Source organism: Sciurus carolinensis, chromosome 4, assembly GCF_902686445.1.
Source record: "Sciurus carolinensis chromosome 4, mSciCar1.2, whole genome shotgun sequence".
Classification (NCBI taxonomy): Eukaryota; Metazoa; Chordata; class Mammalia; order Rodentia; family Sciuridae; genus Sciurus; species Sciurus carolinensis.
The window spans coordinates 112,666,607-112,676,084 of record NC_062216.1 but is presented as its reverse complement, the minus strand read 5'-3'; positions in this window follow the sequence as shown (position 1 = coordinate 112,676,084).

Genomic DNA, 9,478 nt, shown 5'->3' with positions numbered 1-9,478 from the left:
AGAAAGATCCATCAGTTCCTCAGAAAGATGGGCACCTAGACTCCTGGAGCGAGTATGTGAAGCATGCCATCACTGTAGGCCTGGATGTGGGTTTCGTATGCTTATTTGGTGAGGGGTGGGAAGTCTCAGATTTTTGGAAATCAGTAGTGGGGCTGGTGTATTTCCAAGTCTCTCAGTTTTGGTTGGCAGAATTTAGCTTTTTGGTCAGCTTTCCAATCAGTCTTGTGTTATGAGAATGCTCAGAGGCATTTGCTCCTACAGGCCTCAGGACAGCTGTGTTGGGCATGAGAGGGTGGGACTTTCTGGGCCCAAGTAGAGGCCTCCATTCACCTCCTTGTGCCTTTGGAGTATTTAGGAGTCCTTGGGGACACAAGAGCACAGGAATCTGGTGGGCTTTCTGCCCAAATGCCTCTCTCTGATATCACTGTGTCACCACTGTGGGTACTAGACTAGTGCCCTAGGGACTATGGGGGTTCCATTCAGCTTTGCCACTAGCTGGTCACCTGGTACACTCAGGGAGTTCTTAACCTTATGGGTCAGGGGACTCTTTGAGATCTCTTGAAAGCTCAAGAGTGTAGTGAGTCATGTCTGCATGTTCAGAGGTACACAGATCCTTGAGGCTCATCCATGGACACCTTGAGTCATGCACCCAGGTTAAGGGTCTCAGGACCAGACACCCCTAGGGTCTTTATATGACTGACGTTCTGACTTTCCAAAAGACCAAATTCTCAATGTGTGACCCAGTAGGAGGGGCTGTGGTAGCAGGAGGTTGGGAATGGGACTCACAACCTGAAATAGCTTTTAGAGGAATACACAAGCCTTTGGTAAAGTCACCTCATTGATCAGGTCACCTCTTCCCAGGTCACAGGGAAGGTGTAACTTTGACTGCTGGATGCACCTGCCCTGGTGCTGCTGTGGTGCTGGTGGGCTACATCTGGTGAACAGGTGAAGGGCCAGGGGCTCAGTAGATGTGATGCCTTGCGTGCTCACTGGGTGGTGAGGATGACGGAGGGGCCACCTCCCCAGGCCCAGCTAAACCACCTGAGAAATGGACAGACTCTCTGCCATCAGGGAATGATTAAGGTCCTGAGAGGTATATGGAGTGACTGTGCTCCTGCTTAAGGACTCAGTTTGGAGATTCCTCTGAAGGTCAGGAAGAGAAACCATGAGGCAGGACCAGAGGCGAATGTTAACTTCAATTACAAACACATATGGCTATTTTGACAATAGTGCAAATAGTATTCAAAGGGATAATGAATAGATTCTTTAATAAATGGTCCTGGGACAATTGGATATCCTATACAAAAATGAGCCAAAATAGATCAACAATTTAAATATAAGAACTAAAACCATAGAACTCTTAGAAGAAAATAGAGGAGTAAATCTTTGTGACTTTGGATTTGACAATGAATTATTAGATGTGATAACAAAAATTTAGTCACAAAAGGGAAAATGTATAAGTTGGACTTCATTAAAGTCAAACACTTTGTACATTAAAGGACATTGTCAAGAAAGTGAAAAGAAAACCTACAGAATGACAAAAAAATTGCAAACCTATATCTAATAAAAGTCTCTTCAAAATATATAAGGAACCCTTACAATTCAACAAAAGGAAACAACCCAGTTAAAGAATGGGGGAAGAACTTTAATGAACTCTTCTACAAAGAATACATACAAATGACCGATGAGCATATGAAAAGATGTTCAAGGTGATTTGACTAATTAAGGAAGTAGAACTCAAACCCACAACAAGGTACCAATTTACACCCACTGGGATAACTATAATAATAATTAAAAAACAGAAAATAAACAAATATTGGTGAGGATGTGGAGAAGTTGGAACACTTTTATGTTGCTGGGGAATATAAAATGATCTGCCTCTGTGGGAAATAGTTTGGCAGTTCCTCTGAATTGTCACATGACTCAGCAGTTCCGCTCCTAGAGATATATCCAAAAGAATTAAAATAAGAGGTTCAAACAATACACACAACACTACTCACCATTGCCAAAGGTGGAAACAGCCCAAATGTCCATCAATGAGTGAAGAGCAGGAAAATTGTGATACAGTATATAAAGAATGACATATGGCATTTGCTGGTAAATGGATGGAGTTGGAGAATATTATGCTAAACGAACTAAGCCAAACCCAAAAAACCAAAGGCTGAATGTTTTCTCTGATACGCGGATGCTAATTCACCATAAGTGGAGGAGGGGGCTAGGGAAGGATAGAGTTAGTTTATATTAGGTAGAGGGGAGTGAAGGGAGGGGAAGGGGTATGTAGGTGGGAAGGATAGCAGAGTGAAACAGACATTATTACCTCATGCACATGTATGACTGCATGGCCATTGTGATCCTACAATATGTACAATCAGAGAAATGAGAAATTACGCTCTGTTTATGTATGATCTAGCAAAATGTATAAAGTGCATTCTGCTGTCATGTACAACTAATTAGAACAAATAAAAATTAATTAATTAAAAAAAGAATGCCTCAAAACTATTATGTTAACTGAAAGAAGTCAAGCAAAAAAGATCACATATTGTATGAACCATTCCTATGACACGTCCAGCCAAGGCAAAGTCCTAGAGCCAGAATGTAGGCGGGTGGTCACAGAGGTCGGGAAGGAGGGCAGAGGTTGCCAGTGGGTACAGGGTTACCTTTGGGGTTGATGGAAATGTTTTGGAACTAGACAGAGGTGCTGGTACCATGTTGTGAATATTCTAAATGTCACTGAAATATTCCATTTAAAATGGTTCATTTTTTGTGAATCTCATCTAAGTAAAAATAAAATTTGGGAGAGTAGCAGAGAAGAGGTCAGAAAAACCACATCCCTGGACTTTGCCTCCAGCCTTTCCTATATGACACATGGAAACTGGTATAATGGGTAAAGCCATCCAGAGCCAGGAAGGGATGGCGACAGCTTACCTTCTATTTGACTGGCCCAGGGAGAGCCTGGGGGACTTGGGGGCCTCTGGGGAGCTGGATTCCAATGGCCCAGAGCTGACATGTTGCCAGATGAGTGCAACCACGTGCTCTGCAACTAATGAAGTGCTTGCTTAACTAGCTGCTGTGTCTCGGGCTTTGGTCATAGAGAGCAGCTCACGGCCCTGTGTGTCCCTCATCGCCCTTGGCGGATGTGTGCTGACTCGAAGCAGCTGAAGCCCAGCGGACGGCAGCGTTCCCTTGGACGGCCAGAGCCCTGGCCTCTGCACTGCTTGGACCAGGATTTTGAATGTCTGTCTTGCTGAGGATCCCAACACTACTCTCTCTTGCCTTCTAGCTAGAGTGGGACAAAACCCGCTTGATGCTGGAAACTTCTCTCCACATGGGATTGAATAAAAGCTACAAGTCTCTGCAATGGCAGACCTCTAATTCCATGGAGAAATCCTTGAAGGCAGCCGGTGCCTTCCTCTGTCCCTGTATGAGGCAGGTACTGGCACAGAATGCTGCTCAGCATACATCAAATGAATGCAGAAGATGCCCTCAGTCACAGTGCGATGCACGGTCTCCTGGAACCCCAACCATCCCGTCCTGCAGCTTCTCCCTGTGCCTCCCCCTCGGCCATGGTCTTCCCTTTTTCTGATCTTACAAACATTCTCCATATGTTCCAAACTTAGGGTAGCAGGAGGCTTTAACTGAGCATCTGTGTTCATTGGTGGAGAAAGTTTCATTGAAAAAACTCCTCTGTTAAAGAAAATGTGGTATATATACACAATGGAATATTACTCAGTCATAAAGAAGAATGAAATTATGTCATTTGCGAGTAAATCGATGGAAATGGAGACTATCATGCTAAGTGAAATAAGCCAATCCCCCCAAAACCAAAGGCTGAATGTTCTGATATTCAGATGCTGACTCATAATAGGTGGGGGTTGGGGAGTAGAGGTTTACCAGACTGGACAGAGGGAAATAGGGGGAAGGGAGGGAAATGGGAATAGGAAAGACAGTGGAATGAATCGGACATAACTTTCCTACGTTCTTATATGAACACGTGACCAGTGTAGCTCCACATTGTGTACAACCACCAGAATGGAAAGCTCTCTCCACGTATGTATGATATGTCAAAATACACTCTGCTGTCATGTATATCTAAAATAACACATCAAAAAAAAGAAAAGGATTCTTTGTGACCTTGAGGAGCCACCTTGTCCATCTTCCCACCTTTGAGGAGGGATGTCCTCGGCCAAACTAGTCACTCCCTCTCCTGCTTTCTTGGCGTCAGGGACAGTGATGAATGAATGATTTCCTCGCTTGACCACTAACTGGAGTCACATGTCCCCCACCCCATGGCAAGTATTGAAAAAGAGTCTACTGAACATATATGAAAATGGGGCCATCAGGAGTGGCGGGCACGGGCACTAGGGGTGGGAGAGCCCGTTTGGGATAGAAAGTGAGGTGCTCAGTGTTGAACACTATGGCACAGGAGTCAGGGACATTAGAGAATGGAGCCTGGAGGCTGTGAAGGAGAGGCGGACTGCGGCAGGCCCGGCACGAGATGTTTACGCACCAGGAAGCCGGGACAGCCGCGACAGTCGGAGGCCACGCAGACAGCCTGCAGCCAGGCGGCTGGTTCTGAACCCTGGGTCAGCCACACACTGCTGTGCAACCTTGAGTAAATTGCCCAACTTCCTCGGGCCTCAGTATCTTCATCTGTAACATGGGGATAATCACGGTACCAACCTCCTGGGGCTGTTGTGAGGATCAAATGAAGTAAAGTACGTGAAGGGCCTGGCCGCGTGAGCACTGCCCAGGGTTAGCGGCTACCAGCAGCAGCTGTGTCATCACTGTTATTTACAAAGTGACTCCCATCCACCTCGGGAAGTGGGTGGAGCAGACGTTGGTGCCCCCTTCTTAGAAATGTGGAAATAGAGGCTGGGGAAGGTAGCAGATCTGCCATGGTCACATGGTTCCTGAGCAATGAGGCGGGACCCACACCCGGTCCTCAGGGTCCCCAGCCTATACACTTCAACAGAGGTGTGGGGGGTGCTGGAGGAAGGCGATGACCAGCAAAGTCCAAAGGAAGTGCTCCTGGCCACCGAGCTGAACGAGGAGGAAGCATGGGCTGTCCCCCAAAGCACCTGCCAGCCAGCCAGGTGCAGCAGGATGGGACTGGAGCTGGGCACCCCGCAGGACTCTCCCCTGTCCTTACACCCCAGTTTCTGGGGGTGAGCTCACCTTTGGCCTTGTCAGGAGCAAACCTGCTGAGCAGCTGTCCCATCCCCAGATGAGTGGCTCTGATGGTGGCCAAGTCCCCAGGGACTGCAATCCACCCAGTAGTTGGCTTGGGCTTTGGGCACTTCCTACCTGAAACTTCAGGAGGATGTTGGGGTGCGAGGAGGTGGACTTCTGGGTGAGTTGTAGACAACATGTTCATGTCCTGGGTCCACGTGCTGCGGAGGGCTGGCAAGACCTGGGCTGATGTCATTCAAATAGCCCAGCTCATTCTCTCTAATTCTGGAGACAATTATTTTGCTCAGAGAACCACCTGCTTCTCTCTCGGTGCCTCCAGCCTCTACCCATCCCCCAACTCCCCAGTGGGAGGAGGGAAGCCGTGAGATTCTGCTTCCGGGAACACGGATTGCTTAGGCTTCCACTGGCTCCATAACCCTCCCTGGCTCCCTATCACTTGCCCTGTCACATGCACAGCTGGGATTTGGCATCACTCAAGGTCACCCTTCACTCATGATTGCTCCAGTCTGGTGGGTCTTTCTCTCATAAACGACATGCCTCCTGGCAGCCTGGGCTGTTTTCCTATTTCTCACTTCCTGTCCATCCCAGCCTTCTTCCTTTAAAGGGCTGGAATCCGAACCCCCTCTTCCAGGCAGCCCTTGTGTGTTTACCGACTCCTCTCTGTGCTTTCCCCTTTCCCGAGGAATCCCCTCTGGTGCTGTATGAGGTTCTCTTGCCCTTCTTTCTCTGAGGCCCTCTCTTGGAGTCTTATGGGATCCAGGAACACTGAGGAGGAGAGGGAACATGCCAAACAGAACCAAGGGATGATAAACAAATGTGGCCAACTGACCTTCGTCAAAGGCACAGAGACACGGAATCACAGATCTTGGGGTTTTGATTCTCTAACAGACACTCCACCTGTGACCTATTTATGGAGTAAAACTATGGCTTAAACATGTCCACGCCTGGCCAAAAATCACTCAGGAATTCATTCTCACAAGGCCGTCTGCAAAGGGTAGGAGGGACAGGGAGCTGGGACATGGTAGCACACATGTTGGCGGCTCCACCTGGCCAGGAGGCCTCCCAAAGCAGGGACTCCATTTCCTCCGATCCCCATTCTCTCTAGCTCTAAATTAAAACAGGGGCAGAGGCAGGGCCTTTGTCACCTTGGTGAACTGGGGCCTGTCCTGGTTCTCTTTCCTCCCTCCCTTTTCCCTCCAGCAAAACACAAGCAGCCCAGGAGCCCTGCTGTGTCCACCCTTCCTGTGGGAGGCCAGCACTCTCCTGCTCCGTCCTCTATCATCTTCCTCATCAACAACATGGGGTGGTTCCTTCCTAATAGCAGCACTGATAACTAATTCACACTAGGGTGTTAATGACTTGTTAATAGTCAGATGAGCTGCTTCTCCCAGGGACATCTGCATTGGAAGGGTCACAGAGACTAAGCTGTTTGAGGGCAGGAAATTTTGGATCGCCCTCTTTAGAACTCGATAGGTGCTCAGTAAGAATTTGACAAATGGATTGGTACCAATGGACATGAGAGATGTCTACCGAGGCCCTCCTATTGAGTTTTGTGCTTGGCAAGCTCTTGCTAGACAGTGGCTATGGTTATTATTTCTAATGGTGCATTATCCATCGTCAGGAATGGTCTGAGTGGAGAGCCTGGGGCCTGTGGGGACACCACCCCTTCCCTGTCCTCAATATCTGATGCCACTGTGTGGGAATGTGCTGATCCAGATGCCCCATGGGAGAGGGAGAGAGGAGGGAGGGAGGAGAGGCCAGGTCGGTTCCCTAGTGCTGCCTTACTTCCTATTTTTAGTCATTGATAAAGGTCATTGAACATTAAGTGCACCAGTGCCATAGGGAGCCCTTCGTATGGATTGACGTGTGTCATCATTGCAACTCCCGTGTTAGAATCCATTGCCCCATTGGCAGCGGGAAAGCTGATGCTCAGAGAGGCAAGCAAGGCCCTGCTGCTGCGTGAGGGCATGGGAATCAGGTGCCTGGAGCCCGGGCGCCCGCTGAGGTGGACGCAGGCTCAGTGAACCATCTCTGTTTGGCTGCTTCCCCAATGAAGGGTTTCACAGCGGGATGCTCAGAGGCTGGAACTGGAGTCATCCCTGGGAACGTGGGACTCTCACCCAGACCTCAGAAAACACAGTTTCTGCTAGGCAGGTATCAATGGACAGAGGAGTCAGGGACAGAGGAGAGGGGATGGGGCGGAGCTGAGTGTTTCAAGCAGGATTTCAGAGGAGCAGAGGAATTTGTGGCAGAAGAGATGATGAGGGAAGGAGTCTGGGCCGGATAGGAGTAGCCTGCAAAGTGAAGATGAGCCCAGTGGGTGAGGCGTCCTCAGCCAGGCAGGGAGCAGCAAGGAAGGGATTGTGGGATGGGGTAGGGGCAGGGACCGGGGCAGCAGGTGCAGGGCACTGATGGTTGGCCTGGGGTGCTGCCATGCATGGCAGAGAAACACAGCCAGCAGAGACATTCACAGAGGACCACACGCCAGGATCGCGTCCTAGAAGGTCTTTGGTATTATCCCACAAACTCCTGTGCTATCAGCATTGAGCACGATGCTGGGCACACTGTGGGCCCACAGGGAAGGTTTGCCAAAGGAAGAAAGGAAGGGAGGGGTGGGGAGAGTATACTTGGTGGTCTCTGGTCTGGAGAAGCTTCCTCCATCCTTACAAAGGAAAACTAAGATGGCGTGTGATGTGGTCATTAGAGGAACATCATGGGAGCTGAGCACAGAGTCACAGTTCTTCCACACATCCGAGGACAGGCTAAGGCCTGAGGAGATGAGCAAGGTTCAACCCTGGGCTATGCTAGTCCCGGAAGACCTGGGAGAAGGGCAGGAAGTGAGGGGAGAGGGAAGGATGGACATGGAAGATGGAGAGAGAAGGTGGGAAAGAGGGAAGGGAAGGAGAGAGAAATGCTGGTGGATTCAGTAGGAGTGATGAAGGCAAGATGGCGGGTGGGGGAATGAGGAAGAAAGGAAGGGGAAGGAGGGAAATGGATTCTAGGCCAACCCTGGAACAAGTGAGGGAAAGCCCCAACCCAACCTGTCTCCAGGTTGTCCTCCCTACTCTGTCCCACCCAGCCAAGAGCAGCAGGCCACCATGGAGTCCCAGCTAAGATCTTTGAGTCAGGGCAATCTCCAGGGACAGAGCTCTCTTGTGGGCAAATAGGGTGATCATGAGGGGACTAGGGCCCACCACAGGAACCAGTAACCCAGGATGGAGAAGGCAGCAGGCAGAGCCTTGGGGCAGGCACCATAGGACTGTCTGGCAGGTTGGCCTCATGCTCATTGGGTCACCCCTACTGGGGCCTTCACTGAAACCTGAACTTGGGGAGGACCACACAAGATTTTCTTCTCGGCTGATGCAGCAGGTGTTTGGGCTCATGTTGACAGCAGCTGAGGACAGGTGATATCTGGACAGGTAGCAGGTACGTTAGCCGATACACTTTGTAAGAGAGACAGGAACAATTCCATTCAGGAATCTTTCTTTGAACTCCCCAGGCCATGGGCTGGCTGCTGTCTTCTCTGTCCTCCTTCTAGTGGAGTCTCCGCCCCAACTCCATCTTCCTCTCCTCTTCCTCATCTGCTCAGTGCATGAAGGGTTTGCCGCCACAACACCCCACAATCCCCAACTTGCCATTTTACGGGTGTTGGAGAAGTGTGAGTATCTGGCGCTCATGGCTGCCATGTGTCCATGGCTGTCTCTGACCTCGGCTGTTATGTCCCATGCCAAGGACAGGGTCCCTCCACCCCATCCCCCAGCCTAGACAGGTGCTGCCCTCTGTGGGTTATGTCTCCAGGTTGCTGGGGAGGGGACCACCTGGGTGATCTGCCCTTTTCTGGGAATGGAGGATGCAGCTATGGTCACAGACCCCAAGACACATGGTGGCCAGCCCTGCACAAGGAAGTACATCCCTTCTCTGGTCCCTGAGCCCCCAGGAGGAAGCCAACCATCCTGAGAAGATTAATCAGAACAGAGATGGCGAAGTACCTGTGACACCCCCCTGGAGAGGCTGAGGCCTGGGGCAAATTACCCTATAACAGCAGGTTAATTAGATAAGTCCCAAATTACATGAGCAAGGCTTGCAAGCCCAGCAATTTGAAGGTTTCGTGTTGTTTCAGAGGTGGGGAGGGCCTGATCTCTAGCTCAGCATAGAGAAAATGATTTCTTGCTCCCAGGCAAGCCAAACCCACGAATTAAGCCTTGACCGCCCATCCACAAGCCCAGCACCCAGCACATATAAAGGCACCTGCCAGTGCTCGGCATAGCCAGCAAGCCTTAGCGGGATT